Source organism: Muntiacus reevesi, chromosome 5 (genome assembly GCF_963930625.1).
Source record: "Muntiacus reevesi chromosome 5, mMunRee1.1, whole genome shotgun sequence".
NCBI lineage: Eukaryota > Metazoa > Chordata > Mammalia > Artiodactyla > Cervidae > Muntiacus > Muntiacus reevesi.
This window is the reverse complement of record NC_089253.1, coordinates 47,243,022-47,253,433: the sequence shown is the minus strand read 5'-3', so window position 1 is coordinate 47,253,433 and position 10,412 is coordinate 47,243,022. Positions and strand designations below refer to the sequence as shown.

The 10,412-nt window shown below is 45.9% G+C and overlaps 1 non-coding gene across 1 annotated transcript; it reads right to left on the bottom strand.

The window, feature by feature from the left end:
* Positions 1-3,793: 3,793 nt before the first annotated feature.
* TRNAE-CUC (transfer RNA glutamic acid (anticodon CUC)) lies at positions 3,794-3,867 on the bottom strand. Its single transcript has one exon. It is a non-coding gene; the product is annotated as a tRNA-Glu (tRNA).
* Positions 3,868-10,412: the final 6,545 nt, after the last annotated feature.

Sequence of the window (10,412 nt, the reverse complement as noted above, 5' to 3'; positions counted from 1 at the left end):
TTAAAAAAGTTAATTTAGTTAAACATTTTTTTTCAATGTTTCATTGGATGAAGCCCTAACTGTTGTCATTAAGTCCTGTCTGATTCTTTTTTGGCTGCATGGATTGCATGGAGCCCACAAAGCTCCTCTGTCAGTGGGGTTTTCCAGGCACGAATACTGGAGTGGGTTGCCATCTCCTTCTCCAGGGGATCTTCCCCACCTTTGGCAGGCAGATTCTTTACGACTGAGCCACCAGTGAGGCCCCAAACCCTAATAGGCCATGTCAAAGGCTTCTGATAAACTGAACAAATGACAATCAATCACAGAGAGAGACGCATTTCTCTAATGTATGAGGAGCTCCTATAAATAATAACTTAAAAAAAGAACCTGATGTATTACAGAGTTCAAGCTCACTCTACTCACCACACTACGGGTCAGTTGAGGCAAAGAATGCACCTTTATTCAGAGAGCCGGCTGACTGAGAAGACAGTAGACTAATGTCTCAGAATAGCCATCCCATTCAAGCCTGGGTGTCAGGTTCTTTTACAGACCAGAGAGGCAGAGCTGGTGAGGAAGTACAGCAAAAAGGCCACTGGTTTTGCTGGCCCTGGCCAGCACCACGGAGGGGAAGGACGCGTGTAATTCCTTCTTCTCCGCAGCCATAGGTGCCCATTAGGTGGGCAGCGTCAGACTGTCTCCTTGAGAGCTGAACGAAGGCACGTTAGTTTCACAGTCAGACAGAGGGGCAGGGTTCCCCGAGGCGGCCGTTGTGTACCCTTGTAGCTTATATGGACAGCATCCTTTTAGTGATTTTATTTACAAAAGCAACGGAAAGCAGAGGTTAAAGTCAAAGAAACAGATCCAACAAGGAGTCAGATTTTGTTTTTTCCATGTTACAAATTGAGACACCGAGAGAAGCAAAAACTCAAAAGCAAGGAAGGACAATCGACCCTTGAATGACGGGGGCCGGGGGGCACTGACCCCTCTTGCAGAGGAAAATCCAGGCATCACATTTATTCCCCTAATCATTAGAATTAACTACTAATAGCTAATTGCTTTCTTATTTTTTAAAATCTGAAAGTATGATGACTCACTTACAGGAGACTTGGAAAATTCAGAACAAATTGTTGACTTAAAAATATAATCACAACCTGAAAGAAGAAAGTGATTTTATTTTGTGGGAAAGTTTAGGGCTCTGAGCCTGGGAGACAGCATCTCAGTAGCTCTGAAGAAACTGCTCCAAGGAAGCAGGGGCAAGTCAGGCTACATACAAGTTTGCAGCGGAGGGAACAGGCAGTCTGAACATCGAAGATCAGGTATCAAGCTAAGAAATTTAGCATTCTGTGTATGGGAAGATGGACACCTCTGGGCTCACCGACTTCATTCCTTTCCTATGCACTTCAACTATCTGGGACCAATCCTGGTTCCTTGTTCACCTTGCTTCTTGCATTCCCCCAGCTCCTCAGCAAATACCACGAGGGGAGGCAGCATCTGCTGGATCATGTTTTGAGAGCCTGTATTCACATTTGAAGGCTAGAAATCACTGATGACAGTGGCATTCCTTATTTATGACTATGGCAGGAGATGTTTTCATTTCACAATATAGTTACACTATGTATTACAATCATTTTTAAGTATAAATTAAGATTTTTAACTGGAATTTTAATATCAAGCTCTCAAAAATTAATAGAATGAGTAGACAGAAAGTTAGAAGGATATAGTAGACCTGAAAAGCACTGTGAACAAATTCAATATAATTAAAATTTATATGATTTTCACAAAATGGCAGGATACAAATGCTATTCAAGTTCCCATAGACTATAAACCAGGAGATACTGGAACGTACCCAGGGACATAAGACCAGGTGTAATAGCCTACTGTTGACTGGAAACCTTACGGATAACAAAAACTGCCAGTTCCATGTGGCAGGGATGGTATAAAGGGCTTTCATTCTTGTGTCTTCTTTTTAGTTTGCACCCATGTGAACGTATTATTAAGTCAAAAAGAGTAAATTAAAATTTAAACAAGTTTCAAGAAGCTCCAGTAACAGCCACTGTGGAAAACAGTATGGAGATCCCTCAAAAAATTAAAAATAGAGCCGCCACGTAGCCCAGTGGTTCCTCTCCTGGGTATTTATCTGAAGATACTAATTTGGGAATATGTATGCACCCCTAAGTTGACGGAAGCATTATTAATCATAAGTAAAGTACGGAAGTCACCGAAGTGTCTGTTGGTAGATGAATGGTTGAAGTTGTGGCACTCCGCCCCCCCCCCCCCCCCCCACCACACACACACAATAGAGGACTACTCGGCCACAAAGAAGAGCCAATGTCTTGCCACTTTCCAGCAAGGTTGAAGTGGAGGGCATCATCCTAAGTGAAATATGCTCTGGGAATACCCTAGGTGAAGTTAGATAAAGACCAACACTGACTTGTTTCACTTCTATGTGGGATCCAAAAACAAGATGAACAAACTGAATTGAAACCAGAGGCAAAGATGCAGAGAACAGATAGTTGCCAGAGTGGGTAGGGATGAGGGCAGAAGAGAAACAGGTGAAGGAGATTGAACCGGCGTGAACTGTCAGTTACAAAATAGGTGAGTCACAAAGAAACAAAAGCAGTGAGTCATGAGAATGAAATGGACAGGGAATGTAGTCAGTAATTATGTAATATCTCCGTGTGCTGACAGATGGTTGCTAGACTGATCTTGTGATCATTTTGAAACGTATAGAACATTGAATCACTGCATTGTGTAAGAATCGCACTTCAGAAAGAGGCGAACAGACTCACAGCGAAAGAGACCGGATTGGTGGCTACCCGAGCTACCTCTGGTTCTAAGATAAGAAGCTGCCAGCGATGTAAACACAGCATGATTAGTGTAATTGGTTCTGCTGCATGTTATACGTGAGAGTTATTGAGAGTGTCAATCCTGAGTTCTCATCACAAGGAAAAATTTGTTTATATTTCCTTCATTTTGTGTTCATATGAGATGATGGATGGTCACTAAACTTACTGTGGTCGTAACTGCATGATACGTGTAGATCAAACTATGCTGTATACCTTAAACTTATACAGGGCTATGCACAATTCTATCTCAATAAAACTGCAAGAAAAAAGTAAGCAATACGGTAACCAATTCAATAAAGATATTTTTAAAGATGGAAAAAATCAAGTTTTTTTTTAAAAAAGAAAAATAATTGTTTTTATTTATTTATGGCTGTCCTGGGTCTTCATTGCTCTCGTGGCGAGCAGAGGCTACTCTCTAGCTGCAGGGTGCTGGCTTTTCATTGTGGAGGCGTTTCCTGCTGTGGAGTGTCAGCCCCAGGGTCCCGGGTGTTGGCAGCTGGGGCTCCAGGTTCCAGACCACAGGCTCAGCAGCTGGGGCTCATGGGCTTGGTTGCTCCACAGCAGGTGGGATCTTCCTGGATCAGGGATTGAACCCGTGTCTCCTGCATTGACAGGCAGATTCTTTACCACTGAGCCACCAGAGAAGCCCTAGAAAAAAGGTTTAAAATTAGGTATGTAAATTTCCACCTAACAAAGCTGAAAAAAAGAAGAACCACTAAAGCTAACTTTAGTAGAACAGCTAAAACTAAGAGCAGAAGTTGATAAAAGGCAGAAAAATGAGAGAATAACTAAGAAGTGTATAAAATTTCTAGTTAATCAATCAAGGGAAAGAAGGGAGAGAGAATACACATCACCATGAACTGGACTCTGAGAGAAGGGTGACGGGAGAACGCCCTACATGGATTGTCCACCTCCCTTTTTTTTTCTTCTCATTTTTTGGCTGCATCAAGTAGCTTGTGGGATCTTAGTTCCCCAACCAGGGATCAAACCTGGGCCCTCTGCAGTGAGAGCACAGAGTCCTAGCCACTGGACCACCAGGGGATTCCCATGCCTGCCCCCTGGTCTCTGCACACTTTTTGTTTGTTCAGTCACTAGGTCGTGTCCAAATCTTTTTGACCCCAGGGACTGCAGCATGCCAGGCTCCTCTATCTTCCGCTGTCTCCCGGAGTTTGCTCAAATTCATGTCCATTGAGTCAGTGATGCGGAATAACAATGTCATGCTGTCATCCCCTTCTCCTCTTGCCCACAATCTTTCCCAGCATCAGAGTCTTCTCCAATGAGTTGGCTCTTCGAGTATTCAGGGTTGATTTCCTTTAGGTTTGACTGGTTTGATCTTGCAGTCCAAGGGCCTCTCAAGAGTCTTCTCCAGCACCACAACTCGAAAGCATCAGTTCTTTGGCATTCAGCCTTCTTTGAGAGCTTCTTTGAGCCTTCTTTGAAGGCTTCTTTTAAGGGCTTCTCAGGTGACTTAGTGGTAAAGAATCTGCCTGCAATGCAGGAGACCCCTGGATTGGGAAGCTCCTCGAGAAGGAAATAGCAACCCACTCCAGTATTCTTGCCTGGAGAATTCCATGGACAGAGGAGCCTGGTGGGCTACAGTCTGTGGGGTCGCACAGAGTCAGACACGACTGAAGCGACTTAGCAGCAGCAGCAGCAGAAGCGACTGAGCATGCTTGCAAAGCAGTCCAACTCTCACATCCAAACGTTACTGTTGGAAAGCCCATAGCTTTGACTAGACGGACCTTTGTTGGCAAAGTAATGTCTCTGATTTTTAATATGCTGTCTAGGTTGGTCATAGCTTTTCTTCCAAGGAGCAAGTGTTTTTTGATTTCATGGCTGCAGTCACCATCCACAGTGATTTTGGAGCCCCCAAAAATACAGTCTGTCACTACTGCCATCTTTTTCCCTTCTATTTGCCATGAAGTGATGGGACAGGATGCCATGATCTTAATTTTTTTGAATGTTGCATTTTAAGCCAGCTTTTCCACTCTCCCCTTTTACTCTCATCAAGAGGCTCTTTAGTTCCTCTTCACTTTCTGCTGTAAGGGTGTCCTAGACTATTCTTCTAAGATCCTTTGTAGAGCAAACAGCCTTGAAGATAGTGCCTCCCTGTGGGGCAGAAGGCAGATTGTCAGAGTAACACAGATACTGTCTAGCTATAGGGTTTTCTAGCAGCTCCACATAAAATACTGGGGTTCCCTAAACTTAGAGGTCTCAGCAGGGATGTGAACCTATTTCATTTATGAAACGGTGGCAGGAAGGAAGATAAAATCTGCAGAAGAAAATGAGAAACCTAAGTGGAGAGATAAACCATCGTATTCAGTAATTGGAAGTTGTTCAGGTGTCAGTTCTCTTCAAATGCATCTATAGATTTAAGACAATTACAATAAAAATATCAGCAGGATTCTAAAACACATGGAGAGAAAAAGGAGCTAGAAAAGCCAAAATAAATTGTGAAAAGATCAAAGTTGGAGGAATCTCACCAGGGGTGCCCAGACTCGCTCCAGGGCCCCTGGGACTGAGGTCACATGGGTCTGTCAGTGGACGCACTGCCCCAAGGGCAGTGGGCTGGAGGACACGTCCAGAGCAGACCCACATGGGGACAGTCGACTGAGTTTTGACAAAGACACAGAGGAGGTCAGTGGAGAAAGGACTGTCTTTTCAACCAGTGGTGCTGGAACACCAGGCACCACCTTCAACCAAAGCAAGTCAACAGCTGACCTCAACTCATGCAAAAATTAAGTCAAAGCAATCGCAGACCGACATGTAGAATGTGGCACAGTTTTTACACGTTTTGAAGTGTAAGGCTTTCCAAAGACAGCACAGGAGGGAAACCTCATGAACTTGAGTGAGGCAGATCTGAGAGTCAAAGTGTAATCTGTAAATTAAGTAACTGTTGTGGACTTGGAGAAGCTGTGGCAGATTGCGTCTCCAACAACGGCTTCATATCCAGGGTCCAAGAAAGCGCTCGTGGCTTAAAAAAAAAACAAAGATACCAAAGGATGCTCAGGATGCTTCAGGATGTCCTGAAGATCCAGGTTAAACCTTGGTGAGTCCCCACCCCTGCACGCCTGTGAGAGCAACTGAAATAAAGCAGTTGGAAGAAGCGCAATACCAAGTACGTGAGCTCTCACACACTGCCTAGGGGCCTAGACACTCTGAGGCTCTGGGATGAGATGAGGGTCAGGCTCACACAACCTGGGTGGGAACGTTTGCAGCAGCATCGTCTTCGTCATGAGATACTGTAAACCACCCAGACACCCTTCAAGGTGGGAAGCAATCAGTATACTGAGATATACACACAAGGGGACCACCCCACTGTATAAGAAACACTTAATGATCCGAGGACAAACCTCAGATGCATCAGTGAGAAAAGCCAGATGCAAAAGGCTACATGTGCTGAAGGCCGCTCTATGGAAAATTCTGGAAGTGACCAACCTGGAGCCTGAGGCCAGATCAGTGGGTGCTAGGGGCTGAAGAGTGAAGGATAGACAGTACACAGGACGTTGGGGACAGAATGGTCCTATCTCTGGATTTTGGTGGTGGTTATACAACTCTTGGCCAAACTCACGGAACTGTACTCAAAAAAGTGCAATTGGCTATTGTAAAATGTAAAAGGCATAAAATACGATATAGGTTCTTTATAGTGTTTCCTGTTAGTCAGCCTCCTAGCGGCCTTGAGCCTCAATCTCTCTCCTTACTGATGTGTTATCAGCAAACATTCTATTTCCACTTTTTGAAAATCCCTACAGGTAAGGTATTTATTAATTTTTAAGATTTGCTTAGTTTTACCTCAATGTTTACCAGTTAATTAACTCATCATTTCTTCTTCTTTTTTATTTTGTTTACTATTTTTTTGCTTATTTATTTGGCTGTAGCAGCTCTTAGTTGTAGCATATGGAATCTTCTTTTTTTTTTTTTTAAATAGTCTTATGCGTTTGTTTATTTTTGGCTGTGTTGGGTCTCTGTTGCTGCGTGCGCCCTTCCTGGGTTGCAGTGTACAAGCTTCTCATGCTCTGGCTTCACTTGCGGAGCACAGGCTTAGTCGTTGGGGCACACGAGTTTAGTTGCTCTGCGGCATGTGTGGTCTTCCCGGGTCAGGGATCAAAACCACCGATGGTACAACAAATAAATAAATGTGGATATTCGTACAGTGAGCACTCTACAGCAATGAAACGGATTACAGATGCAAACAGCATTAAGGAGTCTCAAACAGGCATCCGTGGATGTAGGATGTGTGAGTTGTGTATATGATGTGTATACACATATGGACATGTACACATATGAGTGTGCTTGTGCATACATAAGGTTATCTATTCACTACACATGCATATCCAGATGCATGTGTAGGCATTTATATATTTTGTACACACGTGTGCTTGTACATGAGTGCATGTGCACGTACACATACATGTGCACATGTGCACGCACACATGTATATGTGTCTTGTGTGCCTGAATGCATATGCATGTACTAATGTGTGTGTACATGCACATGTGTGTGCACGCATGTACATGTATGGATAGACGTGTGTGCATTGCATTATGTATGCATGTCTACCAAAGGGCATCCATGTTTGTGTGAATGTACATTCACGTATACACGTGTGCACATATGTGCCTTTATGTATGTCTATGCATGCATATTGTATATGTACTGTATGCATGTGTGCATGTGTAGCACATGTGTATGCATACACACACAAATGCACATATATATGAAATGAGCAGCACTTAACAGAACTGGATGTACACAGATGGTATTTTAACAAGGCCACCGGCTTTCCCAAGTGAACGCACAAATTAACACACTCCCAGCCACACGTGAGCCTGTCTGAGATCCCACATCCTTCTCAGCACCTGGCGTTTTCAGACTTAAATCATCCCAATCTGATGAGTGTGTAATAATTTATTGTTGTAGTTGATATCGCTTTTTCCCTACTGCCAGTCAGCACCTTTCCATGTGTTTACTGGGAATGGTGTTGTTTAGTTGTGAAATTGTGTCTGGCTCTTTGCAACCCCGTGGACTGCAGCCTGCCAGGCCTCTCTGTCCATGGGATTTTCCAGCCAAGAACACTGGAGTGGGCTGCCACTTCCTCTTCCAGGGGATCTTCCTGACGCAGGGATTGAACCTGTGACTCCTGCACTGGCTGGTGATTCTTTCCCCTGAGCCACCAGGGCAGCCTGTTATTAGGAATGTGGATGTGCTATCTGACCAATATCCAGGAGAGTTATCTGCCACTCCCACGCTGATTTTCAACAGAACTTTTCAGTATACATGTGTGGAGTAGTATCTTCTCCAGCGCCATCGTCTCTTTTCAGTGTTTATGAGAAGTTATTGTATCAACTTTATCAGGATAGAATTAAAATGAACACAACAGTTCAGCTAATTTTAGAAATGTATACACTCACTGAATTCTGCATTAGGACATAAAACACCCCCTTTTCTCTGTAAAATTCTCTATCCATTCACCACCAAGGTTGTTTCTACCTCCTGACTATTGTCCTTGACGCTGCTGGCAACATGGGCTGCAGCCCTCTCCCATGTCCCATTTTCATTTCCTTTGGATATATATTCAGAAGTGGACCTGCTGGGTCATATGGCAGCTCTAGTTTTAGTTTTCGGAGGAACATCCGTACTGCTTTTCCTAGCGGCTGCATCAATTTACATTCCCGTAGAACTCTTATGTTCCTTTCTTTTAAATATTTTATCTTCTACTTGACTAATTCTCTTTTAAGCTGCGCCTAATGCAGACTGCATCCATCTAACTACCGCTGAGGTCTTTGTATTTCTAATTCTAGAATTTTCTTCTGATGTGTTTTTTGTAATCTTCCTGCCAAGTTCCTCCATCTGGTTGTTAAAATTCTTAAACATCATGATCAAGTTTTTATTAAAGAGATGCCTGATAGGCGCTGACACCTGAGCCTTTGGTTTCTATTCCTCTTGGTTCTTTCCCCCTCTGCTCTGGTTCTCCTGTTTTTCTGGGCTTGCTTGTTTCTGATTTAGGACCAGACTTGTTACACAAACATCCCAGGGGATGGTCAGAGCTCTGGACGACGTTATCCCTCTCCAGAGAGCGTTTCCTCCTGCACCTGGCAGGTGACCGGGCTGACAGAGTGGTTATAATTCACTTGAGAATGAAGTGGGTTTCAGTCTTTACGAGGCAGGTGGCGTTCAGCTCCCCTTCCCCACTTGAGTATGGGACTCCGGCCTCCCACCCGGGTGTCCTGGGTGCCCACTGTCCTTCCAGCGGTGGGAGATGCAAAACGTACCTCAATTCCCCCAACTCTCAGCTGTTGCAATGTCTTTAGGAACATCTGATCTCGACCGGAAGGGACAAACATCTGCCCCCACCGCGCTCACATCCTCTCTGAATCTCAGACAAAGAAATGCTCGGGTCCTGCTAAGCCCCCATTGTCTTCAAAACTCTTGTTTGATCTTTTGATGTTTCCTCCAGTCGTTCTCATCAGGAGAGATCAGACAGTTTAGCCCGTCACTCCCAGAAGCCGGAATCCTCCTCCCTTTTTTATTATCTGAAAACTATTATTATTTTTTGGAAAACTCAGAGTACTGCTTTACAAGCTCATTGTTGGGCATGTCTGACTGCTTTTATGGGGGAGATAGTGAAGCTTTCTATTCTCCAGGTCCCTGTAAATTGGATCTCTGTCTCTTTCTTAATTGCTTCCCGGAAGAAGGCAGAAAAGATGTTTACACAGTGCTGGATCCCTTTGGGAGAAGTGCCATCATGGAGACGTGCTGTCTCGGGGGGTCAGTCTCTGTGACGGGTCAGCACATGGTCCAGGTGCCCCTGGAGCCCCTGAAAGCAAAGTTTTCTCTTTTCACTTTGACCTGAGTCTGGACTCAGCCCTGCCCTCCACTGGGCCACAGGTGCCCCCACCTGGGGATTCCTCTCCAACTCGGAGGCCAGGGAACGCAAGGCTCCCAGCGCTGAGGGGAGCTGGAGCTGGAGAGGCGGGGGGCTCCAGTCGAGGAGCGGGGAGTCCTGACGGCTGGGCACACTGTCCCGCGGACCCGGGTACTTAAGTGTCCCGCGAGCGCCAGCGACGGCCATGGCTGGACGGGCAAGTCCCGGAGGCCGGGGCGAGGCCGGGCAGCCTGCGCCCGAGGCACGGGCTTTTGCAGCAGCAGCGCCCACGCTTCCCTGGGTTCTGCCCATCACTCCTGCCGCGGGGCGCTCAGTTCTGCGCGGTCTCATGGCAATGGTACCTGAGGCCAAGCCCAAGCAGGACCAGGATGCCCACGTTCGCTGCACGGCCAGCTAGGCCAGAGCACAGGGTGTCCCGGCCGCTCGGCACCCCCAGCCCTGGCCAGGCCCACAGGAGGGTCCCCGGTGACCAGGTAAGCGGAAGGAAGAAGCCCGCACTCCACTTCCCAATGGGCCGGCCACAGCGTGGCCCCGTCACAGGCGCCCCTGAAGACATTGAGGAACTAACCCACGTGGTGAGAGCCGCGCACGCGCCTGCCCATCTGTGTGGGGGGAGAGGCCCAAGCTGAGAAAATGCAGATTGCTGGGGATGGACTGGCGGCCCGGAAGGAAGAGCCCTGGAGGTGGGAGACGCGACCCCC